Source organism: Amia ocellicauda, chromosome 6 (assembly GCF_036373705.1).
Source record: "Amia ocellicauda isolate fAmiCal2 chromosome 6, fAmiCal2.hap1, whole genome shotgun sequence".
Taxonomy (NCBI): domain Eukaryota; kingdom Metazoa; phylum Chordata; class Actinopteri; order Amiiformes; family Amiidae; genus Amia; species Amia ocellicauda.
In genome coordinates, this window is record NC_089855.1 from 43,700,289 (window position 1) to 43,719,125 (window position 18,837).

An 18,837-nucleotide genomic window follows, 5' to 3' on the forward strand; every position below is an offset into this window, starting at 1 on the left:
AGGCTGTGGCAGGCGGCTACGTATTGGGCGGCCAGGGGGGCTGTGTGTCCCTTCCCCAGGAGGATAGCTTTTTTTTTTTCATTCATCAATTCAGAGAATGATTTTATAATATTTATGAATTTATTATAGAACGTGTCCCTTAATTTGGCATATTTATTGCATCGGAGGAGGAAGTGCATCTCTGTCTCGACCTCTCCTGTCTCGCAGTGACCACAGCGCCGCTCCTCTCTGGGCAGCCAGCTCTGCCTGTGTCGGCCCGTCTCTATGGCCAGGCTGTGGTCACTGAGCCTGTACTTGGTCAGGATCCATCTCTGCTTCATATCTCTGACAGTGAAGAGATATTCTGCCAGGGTGTATTCTCTGTTTAGGGCCCGATAGCAATCCAGTTTACTTTGGGATTTGGTTTCATTGTTCCAATGTTCCAGATAGGAGGTTTTGGTTATCTTTATGATTTGGTTGACTCTGATTGGGGGCAGGTAAGCAGTGCTGACCTGAAGCTGGTCTCTGTTCGCAGTATTAGAAGGGGTCAGTGCCGTGAGCTTCAGGGCCAGCTGACTCAGTGGACTCTTTTCAGGGCTGAGCTCTTGGGTTTGGAGGGCCTTGTACTGGAGTGAGTCTGACTCACTTTTCTTCAGGTGCATCCAGAATTTCAGTGTTCTTTTCTTTATATTAATGAGGGTTGGGAAGCGGCCTAATTCTGCCCTGCATGTGTGGTTTGGTGTGCTCCTGTGCACCTGCAGTATGTTTTTATAGAGTTCAGCATGCAGGGTCTCTATTGGATGTTTGTCCCACCTAGTGTAGTCCTGTTGACTGAGTGGACCCTATACTTCATTACCGTACAGCGCAATGGGCTGGATCACACTGTCAATTAGTTTGAGACAGAAAAGATTCTATAACATTAATATCCCATTCACAATCTGATTGTGTAGAAAGCTCTTCTTGCTTTGTCTTTGAGTGCCTTCACTGCCAGGTTAAAGCCCCCTGACGCACTAATAGTCAGGCCCAGGTAAGTGTAGTGTGAGGTGTGTTCTAGGGTAGTGTTGCCTAGCGTGAAGTGGTATTTGTTTCCCTGAGGATTTTTTTTTTGGAAAATCATGATCTTTGTCTTCTTCATGTTTACTGCCAGGGCCCAGGACTAACAGTACTGCTCTAGCAGTGCCAGGTTTTGCTGAAGCCCCTGTTCTGTGGACGACAGCAAGACTAGGTCATCCGCATAGAGCAGGAATTTGACTTCTGTGTCATTTAGGGTGAGGCCAGGGGCATCAGACTGCTCCAACACCGTTGCCAACTCATTGATGTAGATGTTGAACAGTGTTGGGCTCAGACTGCAGCCCTGCCTCACTCCCCGCCCCTGAGTGAAGAATTCTGTTCTTTTGTTGCCAATTTTTTACTGCACATTTGTTTTCGGTGTACATTGTATTTATAATATCATAGACTTTACTCCCTACACCGCTTTGAAGAATTCTGTAATAAAGTCCCTCGTGCCAAATGGAATCGAATGCCATTTTGAAATCAATGAAACAGGCAAAGATTTTGCCTTTACTTTTTTAGTGGACGTGTTTGTCTATGAGGGTGTGTAGGGTGTAAATATGATCTGTAGTGCGGTGATTTGGGAGGAAGCCAATCTGACTCTTACTCAGGACACTGTGCTCGGTAAGGAAGGCCAGTATCCGGGCATTGATGATACTGCAGAACACCTTCCCCAGGTTACTGCTAACACAGATGCCCCGGTAGTTGTTAGGGTCGAATTTGTCTCCACTCTTATAGATTGGGGTGATCAGCCCCTGCTTCCAGATGTCAGGGAAGTAACCAGTACTGAGGACCATGTTGAACAATTTAAGCACAGCCTCCTGCAGTTGTGCGCTGCTGTGATTGAGCATTTCAGTGCTGATGCTGTCCGGGCTGCAGGCTTTTCTGGGTGGAAGTGCCTGGAGCTTTTTAGATAGTTCCTGTAGGGTGATTGGAGCGTCATTTGGGTTTTGATTATTTTTAATTGATTGTTCGAGCAATTTCAGTTTTTCCCTGGTTTCAATTTGATTGTGTGTCAGATCATTTTGTTGGATATCTTTATAAAGGTTTTCAAAGTATTTTTTCCAAATGGTTCCGTTTCGTATTGCCAATTCTTGTTGTTTTGTTGAATTTAAATTGTTCCACATTTCCCAGAACTGGTTTTGGTCAACAGATTTCTCTATGTCTGTGAGTGTTTTGTTTGTGTGTTTCTGTTTTTTATTTTTAAGGGTGTGTTTGTAGTGTTTAAGGGTCTCACAGTACTGTTGGCATAGTTCTGTGTCTTGTGGTTGATGATGTTTTTGATTGGATAGGTGCCTTGAATTTGTTTTTTTATTGATTTACAATCATCATCAAACCATGTCTGTGTGTGTGTATGATTCTGGTTGATTTTTTCTTTTTTTTTAAGATTTGCCATTGTGGCTGCAATTTGAAATATTTGATTGATATCATTTATGGCCAGATTTAGTCCTGTCACGTCAGGCTGGTACTGTGAGCTGAGGAAAGTGTTGATGATGTCTGTTATTTCTGTAGAACTGATTGCTTGGTTAAATTCCTCTGTGCTGTTTGGAGCCCATCTGTATGTTTGATTAAGGTTGTACAGCTTACTGGGCTGTGTCTGTGTGTTGCTGGCCTGACTTCTTCTTTTCAGGAACACTGTGATTTGGTTGTGGTCTGACAGGGGGGTTTGCTGCCTGACAGTGAATGCACTGATGAAGGAGGGGTCCATGTCAGTGAGGGCGTAGTCGACTACATTAGTCCCAAGAGCTGAGCAATACGTGAACCTCCCTAAAGAGTCCCCTCTGATCCTGCCATTAAACCCCGTCGGGGATGTTCCTCTGGGTTGTGGTGGGGGTGAGGTACAGAGGGGCCTGGCCGAACACATGGCTGTTTCCCTGTGTACCGATGCAGTTGGGCTCGGTGCCTGTCCGGGCATTGAAGTCCCCACAGAGCAGCACATTCCCCTGGGCCTGGAAATGGCCGATCTCTGTGTGGAGGGTGTTAAAAAATTCCCCATTGTAATAGGGGGATTCAGAGGTGGGGGTATACGCTGTACAAAGGTATATATGGTTTTCACACTGGGCTATTCCCTTCTTAATTTGAAGCCATGTGTGCGTTGGGCCCTGTTTGACTGGGCTGATGTGGTTCGCCAGCTCCTCTTTGTACCACACTATGATCCCCCCAGAGTCCCTGCCACGCCGCACTGTGCTCAGTTTAATTGAGGGCACAATAACCTCCCTGTAGCCCAGGGGGCAGTGTGTGGGCACCTCTGCACGGCACCATGTCTCCAACAGAACTATGATATCTAATTCTTTAATGCTTTTAATGAATTCAGGGTCTGTGCTCTTTAGCCCGAAAGGCGAGGAGTTCAGGCCCTGAATGTTCCAGCAGCTGACTGTAAATGAGCTCATTTTAGCTAACATTGTACTTGGTGGAATAAAATGCCTATCAACAATACAACTTTTTAATCTAAGGTTTTGTTTAAACTAGAATTTCAAATATAATAATTATTAGTTTTATGTAAAGTATGGTTACATTGTATGTACACAGGCATTTATTTTTAATTTACAAGTGGGGTTGTCCGTCCCTACCCGAGTTCTCTGGCTCAGCTCAGCAGTCTGGAGCAGAGGAGGCTGAGCAGGTGCTTGATCTCCCCCAGCTCGGTGGGGGCCGTAGTGGCGGCCTGGGTCAGGGCTGCGGCATAGCTGAGCGGCTTCTGATGGGCGCTGTGCCTGGTGCTCGTGGGGGAAGGCTGGGTGATGGGGGGCTGGCCGGTGCTGCGGCATCGTGGTACGTGTGCTCCAGTGCGGGGGGGTTGTATGTTTGGCTGGCCTATGTTGGTATTGCTGTGTGGATAGGAGCTCATACATTCAGTGACTTCTCTCTCTCTCTCTCTCTCTCTCTCTCTCTCTCGCTCTGTAGATGCATCATAGGGAACATATGTAACAATCTCTCTTCTTGTTACCAAAAATGTGAATGAACGTATTTCAAGTGGGTTTACCTTGGTTGGAAACGTTTTAAGATAAATTATGAAGTGTAAAATGGATTTGTCTCAATTCTCCGTAGTTTTCAATGTATGTGCCATTCAGTAGCGTTCATGTTACAGATGTGTCCTATGCAGTGGTAGGGTCAATAAAATGTCAGTAAAACTTTATTTTAGCAATTATAGAGGGTGTGCCAGAAACAACATCTTCAATCAGGTTGGAACGTTAGTTTCAATGCCTTTAATACATGCAGCATGGAGAGGAACAGTGAATCAAGAAGATCCCAAAGTCGCTCTGCCTTCATTTAAAAGTCAGAGGCTATTATACATAAAAAACAAAGATCTGGTTACAATCACAATGTCATTACTATATTATCTTAGAGAGTTAGCTAAGCAGAATATATATCATCATAAAACAGAGTTCATAGGTCAACACATGGATTAGGGAGCAGGCACTTCAATCATACTGTTTGACATTGTCTCCAAGATTCTCATCGTAAATAACAAACAGAAATCAAGCTACCTTCTGGCCTGTCCTTCTGGCTTGACCTTATCTTTCTTAAGTATACAAGAGAGTAGAATAGATATGAGGAAAATAATTCTAACTTTCCTTCCACAAGGGGAACAAATGCAAATAGAGGGTCCTCACTAATTATCTAATTCATGTGTGTGTGTTCATACACCAGCTGCTAAAGTCTGATAGCTTTTGAAGACTCTGTATAGGATGTTGAAGAAAGTGTTTTGTGATAATTATATAATGTTTTATATTAATACTAGCATTAGAAGTGGTTTTGTATACAGGCTGAGCAGATTAGATTTAGCAGGACAAGTAAAGGGTCAACAAGGTCGATTTGTTAGAAACTCCTGTCAGTAATGAAAGATTACACAGTGCCGAAATAGCCTACAGATGTCTGCAGTGAAATTGTTTATGACGTAATTGTTTCTCCAGATAGGGAGGAATTGTTTTTGTTAAAGAGCGATTGACACTAGGTAAATGACGACCGTGGGATCGCATCTTCCTAGTGCACATCAAAGACGGACATCTGCTTTGGATACATCACCTCTTCAAGTGGACAGATCGTAAAACGGACCCGGACCTGTATCTTCTGATTGGATGAACGGCCATAATATGTTACGTCATTTTTCCTATAAAGTTGTACTTATGTTTGTAAACATTAAGTCTCAATGAAGGAATTATTTCTGACAGTGGAGCTTCCGAGCGGCCCGATTAAAGTTCTGTTTGCTTTATCTCCGTGACTTCTCCAATTATTTCCCAGACGGTTCTACATAGTCTATTGTGTATTGTATTTAATATCAGGCCCTTCTCTTATGTTTTACAGTTGTTATTATTATTCCGTACAATACACAGATTAAATTAAGTATTTTAACCACAAAGTATTGGCTACAGTTATGATGCCTACTTCACTGTTCATATGCATTCAGTTTCTGAGGTCTGGACCACTGCACAGTAGTCCCTGGAGTTGTAGTCCAGACCACTGCAAAATTCGTGCTGAAGTGATCTGGATCACCATGCAATGGCCCAAGGATCACTGCAAACTTTGATTTCAATGTTTTTGTGTAATCCATGTTGCAATAGCACCTACCATGTTCCTTTGTGGTGAGCTGGTTAATTCTGATCTGGGAAAACCACAATCCTGCAGGTTTAATAAGTCTCTCTTCACATCAGTCCCTGAGTACCTTCAACTAATGGTCATTTTGACCAATTAAGCCCAAGAATTGAGTCGATTAAGTTGTCAAGGACTACCCAGTAAAGATGTGAACTCACGACTAGGTCACACTGTGAGCTCTCCAGAGCAGACATTACACTGAGCTCAGTGTGAGCTCACTTAGCGCTTTTCCACCGACATGGTGCCGGTGCTGGAGCCAGAGCCGCTGCTCGGCCTGGGATCCAGCTGATCTTTTTGTGAACTGGCCCGCTTTTCCACCGGTCTTGGAATCGAACGCTGACGTCACTGGATGTGGGCTTTCTTAAGCGTGGAGTAGAAGTGGAGAAACACAGCAATAATAATCAGCACCGAGGCGACTGCATCTTTAACATCACAAACAAACTCATTCCGCGTCTATGGCAAATCGTAACCCTAATGTTACAAATGTTCCCTAAATATGTGTTTTGCAGAATACACAAGCAAACGTTATGGAATATAAGCATTTTTTCGACACACATAATAGAACTTATTGTTCTTTAACATTGATGAGAATAATTAACATTAATTAATTTACTGTTGAAGATGTAACCCTTACCCAGTGGCTAACCCTAACTCTATGTTAGAAATTTTGCCTAAACACTTATGTTGCAAGATCAATAAAAAACCTTTAGGAATTTGACACTTTTAAAGATACACATAGGTAATATCAATGTGCTTTAACAATGCCAAAATAATAATGCGTTTATCTTTAATAGTGAAGATGTTGTATAGATGTATATCTTTCATACACACAAATAGAAAATAATGGTTTCCAAACCGAACATAGAACTGAAACTTGCAGACAATCCATGAAAAATGGAATGTAATTATTTACACTTCTTAACAATTCTATATATCAATTATATTCATAACCCTAACCCTAACACTAACCCTAACTTTAAGTTAAAAATGTTCCCAAAACACTTATTTTGCAGGATCAATGAAAAACTGTCAGGATTTTTTAAACTTCTACTGACACACATAGTTAAAAGCAATGTGTTATAACTTTACCACAAATAATAATCTGTATATCTTTAATTGTTTTGACATTATTAAGATATAATGCATATTTCACATAGGGAACATTTGTTTCATGATAGGAAAAACAAACAAATGATGTAACTTTGAAAATATTCAATATTACAGCATACAATTTGTCTGGTTTTATGACAGAATTTATGACATACTCTGTAAAAATCAAGCAAACAACATTTGGTGTTCATGAGAAAAAAAATATGAGATCAAAGCTATCAGACTTTAGCAGCTGGTGTATGAACACACATACGATTATACAGCATTTTTTGCAGCTTCGCAAGACCAAATTTTAAATGTTGTTGGTAAATTAGATAATTAGTGCGGACCCTCTATTTGCATTTGATCCCCTCTATAATTTCTAAAATAAAGTTTTACTTACATTTTATTGTCCTTACCACTGCATAGGACACATCTGTAACATGAACGCTACTGAATGGCACATATATTGAAAACTACAGAGAATTGAGACAAATCCAATTTACACTTCATAAATAATCTTAAAACGTTTCCAATCAAGGCAAAACCCACTTTAAATACGTTCATTCTCATTTTTGGTAAACAAAAAGAGAGATTGTTACATATGTTCCCTATGATGCATCTACAGAGCGAGAGACAGAGACAGAGAGAGAGACAGAGACTAACACAGCCACCCACTCACACACATATACACACACACACACACACTCTATCTCTCTCTCTCTCTCTCTCACACACACACATACACACAGCCAGCAAGACACACAGAGCCATCCAGCTCAGCGTTGACATCACATGACAAACCTCTCTCTTAAGCTGACTGCTATGACATCACAGAGCACGTGCATTCCGTTGCTTGCCGTCTGTCAACCTCTCAGTCACTGCCAGCCAGACTGCCTGGCTGGCTGGATGGGGGGGCTGTTTGCTGCTGCTGCGAACCTTAGCAAGCTTATTTGCTTGACCGGCCTTCCTCCTCCTCTACCCACATGCCCACCTATGCCCGATCTGCTGTTCACCTGGATCACAGCAAAACCCCAACAAGGCAGAGCCTCCCAAGAATGGTACAAACTCATCCACGTTCCCCTCCATGAAGAGGAAACCGAGTCCAAGACGCTTCCGACCAGCTATACATATTTGTGTGTTTTAAAGATCAAATTTTATTACATTTTGTTTTCCTGTACTTTATTACATCTTATTGTGATTTATAATTGTATTGTTTCTTTTCCATATATATGTTTGTATGTATGTATGTATGTATGTATGTATGTATGTATAAATGTATGTTTGAATGTCCAATTGCTTTGACAATATGAATGCACTGAATTGAGAGAGAGAGAGACAGAGAGAGAGACAGAGACAGACAGACACAGAAGACAGACAGACAGGCACTAACATAGCCACCCACCCACCCACTCTCACACACACACACACTCTCTCTCTCTCTCTCTCTCTCTCTCTCTCTCTCTCTCTCTCCCTCTTTGCATGCTGGGAGTTTATGGGAGGAGTCAGTGGTGGTGGGAGTTTTGTTTGGAGAGAGTGTGTGTGTGTTTTTACTACTCTTTTTCTTTCCTTTTCTTGTTTTTTTATAGATACTTTTAATCGTTTGTTGGTTTTAAACATTTCGGGTTTAGGGGGTTGTTTTTCGATTTAGATCAACATGGCGTTGCGGGCGGGCAGACCCCCCCTTCATTTAATTACGAAACGCTGACCTGAAAGCACGGGTTTATACTCGTGTCCCAGGAGTAGGTGTCGGTAGAGGACTGTGCGATGGAGATCGGCAGGATGGTCGGCTTCCAGAACATCGTCCTGCGGCTCGAATAAATAAGGGCATTGTGGTTTTTCTGAATTCTGAGGTGCTGGTGAAGGATGTGATGGAGGAGGAAGTCACAGTGAAGGGGACCTTCCTGCCCACGCTCCCTCTGTCCACCCCGACTGAAAAGGTGGTTACTTCCAATTTGCCACCCTTCCTGAGCAACGATCTGCTGGCGGGGGATCTGAGTCGCTATGGCCGGCTCACCTGCGCCATTAGGAGGGTGCTGCTGGGCTGCAGCGCCCCGGAGCTGAAACACGTCCTCTCTTACCGCAGACAGGGTTTCATGGTGCTGGCGGACGGCGCCGATGAGTTAAGCCTGTCTCTGAAGTTTAAGATCGAGGGGTTAGTGTATGTGGTGTTCGTGTCAACTGATACCATGAGGTGTTTGAGGTGCAGGGCGCAGGGGCACATCAGTCGCTCTTGCCCTCAGGGAGAGGCTCCGGCGGCCGGGCGAGAGGAAGGTGAGGAGCAGGCAGGGCAGTCTGGTGTCGGCTCTGCCGGCCGGGGGAGCGATGAGGGGGAGGCGGTGGCAAACGCTACTGGCCTCGGTGGGGACAGATTAGGGGAGCCTAGCGGGGATGCTGCTAGCAGTGAGAATGCAGAGCAGCCACGGGCTCAGTTAGCCGAGGAGGGAGCTGCTGTTGCTGCTGATGCGGCCGCCACCAAGACTGAACACTTAGCCAGTGATGACGGGTTTAAAGTGCCCAGGAAAAGACAGCAGAAGCAGTCTGCCCCGTCTTCTGAGGTCATTGATACAGTTGTCTAAAAAGGCGAATATTGCGAGGGCGGCTGGTGAGGAGGATCCCGGAGACGGTGTGGGGGCTGTGGGGCGGCGTGACTCGCAGTCAGGGGAGTCTGTCTGGGGGAACCTGCCGTCTCAACCCAAGGTGGCCGACCGGCTGCGGTGCCGGGAGTCTGAGTGCAGTGCTGCGGCTGTGGAGAGCGCAGACTCGGACAGCGCTGCTGAGGGGGAAATCGCTGACACCCAGGGCGAGCCCGTCTCCACTGACACTGCGGGATACAGTGCTAAAAGCATTAAGGATTTTTTAAGGGAGACAAAGGGGAAGAGGAATATAGTTTTAGAAAACTTCTTCCCTGATGCAAAGCAGTTCCTGGCATCTGCACAAGTGATCCTGCAGGATGTGGCACTCGCGGAGTTTAGTGAGCCGGAGTGCTACAGGTTAAAGAAGTGGAAAGAGTGTTGTCAGGACTGCTTTGCAATCTGATGGTGATGGTTAATAGTATGTTTTTTTATGTCTCAATGTTTTATTTGTACAAGAGACGCACGCAGACAGTGTGAATGAGTGGGAGTGGCAGTGGGAGTGGAAAGGAGAGAGTGTGTTTAGCCATGGGTCTAGTGTGAGTGGGGGAGAGGGGATTTTATTTTCACACACTTTTAAAATGGATTATCTTAATAAAAACAGAGTTGGTTGGTGGAAGATTGTTGATGGTAAAGGCTGAGAGCGGGGGAAGGACCTTTGTGTTTATTAATATCCATGCCCCCAATGCTGTGAGAGACAGACTGTCAGTGTTTCCGGTGCTTTTCCAGGCTCTCACGCAGCACTGCTGGCCCAAGGACCCTGACACCGTCTTTCCCCTTGTTTGTCTGTGTCTCTCAGTCCCCCCTAGCTCATCAGGCCGCCTTCTGTCGCCTCACAGTCTCTGTAGTGTGTCTGTTTTCACAGCTCAGCGTCAGCAGCTCTATCAGCTCAGTGTGAGGAAGCTGCACCATCAGCAGCTGCAGCCCCTCCCTAACACCCCCTGGAGGGAGCACCTGGCTCTGGGGGAAGATGCATGCCTGGAGGAGCCTGAACAAGCCCCCGCTTCTGCATGGCTTCTGTATGGCGTCATCACAACAAACTCTTTTGCACATACACTGGACCCCAGAGTGAGCGACACCTGCCCCTACTGCGGGGAGAGAGAGACACTTTTTCACTGTTTCTGTCACTGCCCTAGATTAGAGCTGCTGTTCACTGCACTGGAGAGCCTATTTAAGCAGCTGGGCCTCCTTTTCTCACGCTCTGTGTTTATTTTGGGAGTCCAGTACAAGCAGCGCCAATGACATGTTTGTCAGTTAGCAAACTTTCTAGTGGGGCAGGCTAAGCTGGCAATCCTGAGCAGTAGGAGAAGTCAGACTTAGCGGGTGCAGCAACAGTGTGCACTCTCCCTCTTCAGGTCTCTCGTAAGCTCCAGAGTGCGACTGGATTACAATTTCTACAGCCTGACGGGAGACCTGGACACTTTTCTGCAGATGAGGGGTGTCGGGGCTGCCCTTTGTGCCATATACTTTGGACATTTAAACCAACTGGTTTAATTCACTTGAATATTTTATAGGTAGCACGTGTGTAGTGGTTTTTATTGAGCGTTTTTAGAATAGGTTGTGTTTTGTTTTTGTCGGGAGTTTTTTTTCATGTCTTTTATGTGTTTCTAGTTTGTTTTAATTGTTTTTTGTAGAAAAATAAAGGTGTTAAAAATCAAAAAATCTCTCTCTCTCTCACACACACACATACACACAGCCAGCAAGAAACAAAGAGCCAGCCAGCTCAGCGATGACAACACGAACCTCTCTGAGCTGACTGCTATGACATCACACAGCACGTGCATTCCGTTGCTTGCCGTCTGTCAACCACTCAGTCACTGCCAGCCAGACTGCCTGGCTGGCTGGATAGGGGGGCTGTTTGCTGCTGCTGCGTACCTTAGCAAGCTTATTTGCTTGACCGGCCTTCCTCCTCCTCCGCCCTCATGCCCAGTTCTGCCCGATCTGCTGTTCACCAGGATCACAGCTCTGCCCCAACAAGGCAGAGCCTCCCAAGAATGGTACAAACTCATCCACGTTCCCCTCCAATACAAATGCTCTGAATTGAGAGATAGAAGTGCTAGGGCACATCTGTAACATAAACTAGGGAACATTCATAACATACAGGGAACATTTGTAAAACTAATTAGGGAACCTTTGTGACATACTAAAAGGACATACTGGTAGGTGTTGGGCACTGTGGAAGGAAAGTTAGAATTCTTTCCCTCATATCAATTCTACTCTCTTGTATACTTAAGAAAGATAAGGTCAAGCCAGGAGGACATGCCAGAAGGTAGCTTGTTTTCTGTTCGTTATTTAAGATGAGAACCTTGGAGACAATGTCAAACAGTACGATTGAAGTGCCTGCCCCCTAATCCATGTGTTGACCTATGAACTCTGATATATATTCTGCTTAGCTAACTCTCTAATGATAATATAGTAATGACTCTGTGATTGTAACCAGATCTTTGTTTTTTGTGTATAAAAGCCTCTGACTTTTAAATGAAGGCAGAGCGACTTTGGGATCTTCTTGATTCACTGTTCCTCTCCACGCTGCGTGTATTAAAGGCATTGCAACGAACGTTCCAACCTGATTGAAGATGGTTTTTCTTCCACATTACATGGCGACGAGGATGGGATTGCTAACCCTGACAGAGAGGACTGGAATGGCCAGACCAGTGACCAGCAAAACTGCGCCAGCAAAATAGAAAAAGGTAAAGGAACCTTTTTGAAAAATTCCCTACTGCGGTGCTTTGCTTTCACTTGTCTGCTCGCCTGGCCCTCTGACAATAAGGTAACGCAATCTATATTTTATTAAACGTTGTTGCTTGCCTTATATCAATTACTTGAGGCAGGAAATGTTTTCTTGCTTGTTAAGAAACAAAGTTTCTTAGTGTTACCATAGACTTGACTGTGTCTTCTTGTTTATGAAGTAATAGGACTGTGTCTTCCTATTTAACCTGGGTTGCCATGAACTTGACTGTGTTTTCTTGTTTGTGAAGAAACAGGACTGTGTCTTCCTGTTTGGGTTCCCGTAGACAAAAGTGTGTCTGTAAAACTGCAGGGTAGGTTTGTTTAATATCTGATATGCCGGTGATAATATAAAATCATGTGTTTTGTAGAACCATAAATGGTAAATGAAGAAACGTCATTAAGTTATATACAAGTTATATGAATGCAAACATATTGAAAAACACGTTTGTTATTATTCGTATATAGGATTTATTTTAATTTTTGTTTTGTTTTGTTATATTTTTATTTCTTTTTACTTTTTTTTCTTTTCTAATTTCTAATTGATTTCTCAAATGTCATGAATCACAAACTGTTAGACTTATCTGAACTTCGTCGCAGAGAGGCCTCTCTGTCTTCGGGCTCAGATAACAGGACATGGCACGAGGTCCGTGTGGTTTGGAACAAAGGCAGTCCGGTTCGGCTTTGTCCAAGAACTTTCACTCAGTCGATGCACCTGGAAGTTGGGGTTTCGCGAATGTAGAGTCTTTTCCAAACCGATTTTCCACTGGTTTGAAGGCTCCAAGGTTGTGCACAAAATCTTGGTTGTAAGCAGGGTTTCCACCATAATTACTTGAAGACAAAGTCTTTGAGGAAAGCAGGGCCCTGTTTGTTCCAAGGGTCAAGTTTCTTAAGACTCAAATAACTATTTAAATGACTGACACTTTCGTATACATTCGACTTAGTCAATTGTCCAGATGTAAAACTCCACTGATCAGGTGGGCACAGGCGGTCAGCGCAGTCTGTAAAGTTCTTTATTTAATAAAGTCCTTTAAAAGAATTCTTCGTACGGCTCAATCTCCTTCTCCCAGTTTAACTCTTCTGTTGCCGGCAATGACTTGGTTGGTTTCTGGTTCCAGTTCTGGCAACAGAGCTACAGGTTGAGCTGTGGCAGCGAGTTTCTGGTTCAGGTGAGAGAGAGAGAGAGAGCCTGTGCTCTGTTCCTTATAGTCTGTCAGATCAATAGATGATTGGTTCTTGAGTTCTTGAGATTGGATTTCGGTTTCAGCCCCCAGTGTCCTATTGGAGGGGGGCTTGATTTATGACTGATGTCAATCCATGCCATCATTTGGAAATGCCGGTTGGCCCGGGTTCGTAGCTCTATCTCGGGATTTCGGCTCTCGTCCACTTCAAAGAGTTTTTATCACCTACAGGCCCCTTTCTCCAGACATTTCATAGCAGGATTCCAACCTATTTGGCCTCTTCTCGGTGCCATCCTCCCCAAAACTGTCACTTTGATGCAAACCAGTTCCAAGCTGATAAGCTAAGGAAATCTGATAACTTTGGGAGGGGAGAGGTCTTCTTTAGATCAGTGCTTCAGCTCAGAGCCCAAATGCTCTTATCAAAATACACCCAACATAACGCTACACTAGACAATTCAAGTTATATTTATTGACATGTATTATTCCTATTTATTTACATATGTCGCTCCATTATTTGAGTTAACAGATTAAGATATTTTCCTAATAAAATATATTTTTAGAAAATATGCATTTTAATTGATTTCAATAATGATTCCCAGATACCTCAGGAAAACAAATTTTCAAAAAAATGTGTTCAGTCAATGATTTCCCCAATGAAGAGCCTGCGTGGGCACTAAGACTGTCTGCCTGCACGGCTCATATATGTCTTTATTGTGTCTCTTCCTCCTATTGAAGTCCAATCTACACCGGTACATGTTCAGAAGAACTGTTCCCAAAGCCAGATTGAACTGATCAATAGTTCATTTCTTACCTACACCTTGTATTTAGGGATCTTATATCTGGGGATTTCAAAAACTCTTCATTGTGGAACTCATAACTACCAAATGACCACACCTTTAATTTCCTGGAGTATCTGGTTATCTATGTATTTATATCTTCACCAAATTTCACTGTTTCCTCAGATTCCCATTACAAAAAATAGCTCTAATTCAATTTTCAACATTTATTTTTTTATTTCTGGTTGGTAAAACTCATTCTAATAGTATTTTTAAGTTTTATTTTCTCCTTCAAAATTATGCAATACTAATTTTAGCTCACTTATTCAATGCTCATAATTTATATTTCTATAGTATCCTTAAAATTCTTACCCTTTGACTAATTCACTCATCTTAAATCCAAGGTCTAATTTTAACTTTTATTTCAGGTATTTTATGCTATGCACCAATAACCAAATATTTTCTAAAATAAGACTATAATATGTCACTATACTGTTTACATTCTCCTGCTATGTGTTTTACATCAGGCTGTCACTCAGGGCTGCACCAGAGTGCTGCTCCTGTGGATTCCAGCCCTTAGTTTTCCTTTCATTTGACTTTACAGAATTTGTCCATAATATGATTTTTAACAAACAAATTATTGTTCTTCTGAGTCTTAGAGGACACCATTACTATTTATTTACTTTATTAATATTATTAATCTATGTATTTAGTGTATGTTTTGTACTACTTAAACATAATTCTTATAATAAATGCATTATTCATTTCTAATTTCTGATGCTTTATGCACTCTGTATACAGTTAAATGTCTAAATCCTCATTAATCTGTTGTTAAAACATCAATGACTGCGTAATTGTAAATATAATTCTGAAATTATTGGTTACTTCCCTTCTCAGTCTTATTCTGTACTATGCACAATATTAAAAATACAAAGCATACAAAACAGACATTTACCTTACATAACCTTCAGACTATATATATACATAAACACATAAGGCACATACAGATTGACATCCAAAGATAATTCAGATATTAGATTAGTGGCGTGTTTTGTTGACCCTGCAGTGTCTCAAACAGCCCTTAGCATTTATTAATTTATTATATTGTTATTATTAAAAATCAGATGTAAAATAATCTTTGAAATACACTGCTTTGGTGTTTTCTTGATCTATTAGGATCAATTTCTTCTCTAAATTCTTATTATTCAGACAAAGAATTATAGAAACTTTGTCTTTTTTTTATCTTGCCTTTACCATTTTAAGTTTAACAATTAAAACTTGTAGGAATTCACATACAGACACTTATTTAACACCATTATGCCAATCCTATCTTTGCCAACAATGGGGCTATATCGCTGGACTTTATGTACCTCTGGTTCCGTCTGGTTATTGACTGCCACTGACTCTGGCCCTGGTGTACAAGGGTTTCCTTGCTTAACCTGGGGCTCAGCAGGCCTCGTCGTACCTTTCGGTTCCCTTGGCATCTCTCACCGCAGATGTATCTTACCTGGAATTCACCCTACTGTGATCCTCCGCTGTACAGTCAACCTTTCTATTTGTTTTACATCTACCTCTCCACAGGTTCTCTTTAAACTACAATCTGAGAGCCTCACAAAATCCTGAGATCAAATCTAAATATACAGGGTGGTCATTTTTAAAGCTACTTTAAAGCTACATATTTTGGTCCCGGGAGTGAAGGCAAGATCAGATCCTCGTTCGTGACGCCAAGTTGTAGAACCGTGTCTGAAATAAGTGGAGAAGTCGTGGAGATAAAGCAAACAGAACTTTAATCGAGCCGCTCGGAAGCCCCACGTCAGGAATAACTCCTTCAGTGAGACTTAATGTTTACAAACATGAGTATAACTTTTTAGGAAAAATGACATAACATCTTATGGACGTTCATCCAATCAGAAGATACAGGTCTGGGTCCGTTTTACGATCTGTCCTCCCGTGAAGAGGTGATGGATCCAAAGCAGATGTCCGTCTTTGATGTGCACTAGAAAGATGCGATCCCACGGTCGTCATTTACCTAGTGTCAATCGCCCATTAACAGAAACAATTCCTGCCTATTTGGAGAAACGGTTAAGTCATAAACAAATTAACAGCAGACATCTGTAGGCAATTTCGGCACTGTGTAATCTTTCATTACTGACAGTAGTTTCTAACAAATCGACCTTGTTGACCCTTTACTTGTCCAGCGAAATCTAATCTGCTAAGTCTGTATACAAAACTCCGTCTAATGCTAGTATTAATATAAAACATTATATAATTATCACAAAACACATTCTTCAACGTCCTATACAGAGTCTTCAAAAGCTATCAGACTTTAGCAGCAGGTGTATGAACACACAGACGATTATACAGCTTTTCTTTCAGCTTTGCAAGACCTAATTTTAAAAGTTGTTGGTAAATTAGATAATTAGTTAGGACCCTCTATTTGCATTTGATCCCCTCTATAATTGCTAAAATAAAGTTTTACTTACATTTTATTGACCCTACCACTGCATAGGACACATCTGTAACATGAATGCTACTGAATGGCACATACATTGAAAACTACGGAGAATTGAGACAAATCCAATTTAAACTTCATAAACAATCTTAAAACGTTTCCAACCAAGGCAAACCCCACTTGAAATACGTTCATAAACATTTTTGGAAAACAAGAAGAGAGATTGTTACATATGTTCCCTATGATGCATATACAGAGCGAGAGAGAGAGACAGAGAAAACTGTTTGTCATGCCAATAAAGCACCCTTGAATTGAATTGAATTGAAATGAGAGACAGAGAGAGACAGACAGACAGACAGACAGACACTAGCACAGCCACCCACCCACTCACACACACACACACACACACACACACACACACTCTCTCTCTCTCTCTCTCTCACACACAGCCAGCAAGACACACAGAGCCAGCCATCTCAGCGATGACATCACGAACCTCTCTCTGAGCTGACTGCTATGACATCACAGAGCACGTGCATTCCGTTGCTTGTCGTCTGTCAACCACTCAGTCACTGCCAGCCAGACTGCCTGGCTGGCTGGATGGGGGGGCTGTTTGCTGCTGCTGCGTACCTTAGCAAGCTTATTTGCTTGACCGGCCTTCCTCCTCCTCCGCCCACATGCCCACCTATGCCCGATCTGCTGTTCACCTGGATCACAGTTCTGCCCCAACAAGGCAGAGCCTCCCAAGAATGGTACAAACTCATCCACGTTCCCCTCCAATACAAATGCACTGAATTGAGAGAGAGAAGTGCTAGGGCACATCTGTAACATAAACTAGGGAACATTCGTCACATGCTTAGGGAACATTCATAACATACAGGGAACATTTGTAAAACTAATTAGGGAACCTTTGTGACATACTAAAAGGACATACTGGTAGGTGTTGGGCACTGTGGAAGGAAAGTTAGAATTCTTTACCTCATATCAATTCTACTCTCTTGTATACTTAAGAAAGATAAGGTCAAGCCAGGAGGACATGCCAGAAGGTAGCTTGTTTTCTGTTCGTTATTTACTATGAGAACCTTGGAGACAATGTCAAACAGTAAGATTGAAGTGCCTGCCCCCTAATCCATGTGTTGACCTATGAACTCTGATATATATTCTGCTTAGCTAACTCTCTAATGATAATATAGTAATGACTCTGTGATTGTAACCAGATCTTTGTTTTTTGTGTATAAAAGCCTCTGACTTTTAAATGAAGGCAGAGCGACTTTGGGATCTTCTTGATTCACTGTTCCTCTCCACGATGCGTGTATTAAAGGCATTGCAACGAACGTTCCAACCTGATTGAAGATGGTTTTTCTTCCACATTACATGGCGACGAGGATGGGATTGCTAACCCTGACAGAGAGGACTGGAATGGCCAGACCAGTGACCAGCAAAATAGAAAAAGGTAAAGGAACCTTTTTGAAAAATTCCCTACTGCGGTGCTTTGCTTTCACTTGTCTGCTCGCCTGGCCCTCTGACGATCAGGTAACGCATTCTATATTTTATTAAACGTTGTTGCTTGCCTTATATCAATTACTTGAGGCAGGAAATGTTTTCTTGCTTGTTAACAAACAAAGTTTCTTAGTGTTACCATAGACTTGACTGTGTCTTCTTGTTTATGAAGTAATAGGACTGTGTCTTCCTATTTAACCTGGGTTGCCATGAACTTGACTGTGTTTCCTTGTTTGTGAAGAAACAGGACTGTGTCTTCCTGTTTGGGTTCCCGTAGACAAAAGTGTGTCTGTAAAACTGCAGGGTAGGTTTGACCTACAATTAGAAAAAAAAAAAAAAAAAAAAGACCGCAAATTAATTGTTCAATATCTGATATGCCGGTGATAATATAAAATCACGTGTTTTGTAGAACCATAAATGGTAAATGAAGAAACGTCATTAAGTTATATACAAGTTATATAAATGCAAATTCTACACCATAGTAGTATTATTCAGTGTGTATCCACTTACTCACATTGAAACATCACATATCATTTCACACTTCAGTCACACATCCAAACAGCACAATTCTTTCAATCCAGTAGTCACTCTAATAAACTATGGAAAGTATAGTTCATGAAATGCCCATAGCCCCACCAGACTCTGTATCCTTGTGCTTAGATTTAAAAGAGGTTGGAGTTGTATGACTATTCATGTTTCTTCCCAATCTATTTCCATATTGTTTCTTCAGGCCTTTTCCTCAAAGATAAAATTGTTATTTTTCAGCACCTGAAATCAATCAGAAATGCATTGTTAATAAACTGTCCGTCTATTCCTGGACATCGCCACCCTCCTGTTGTCAATTGGAATCAGCAGAGTTA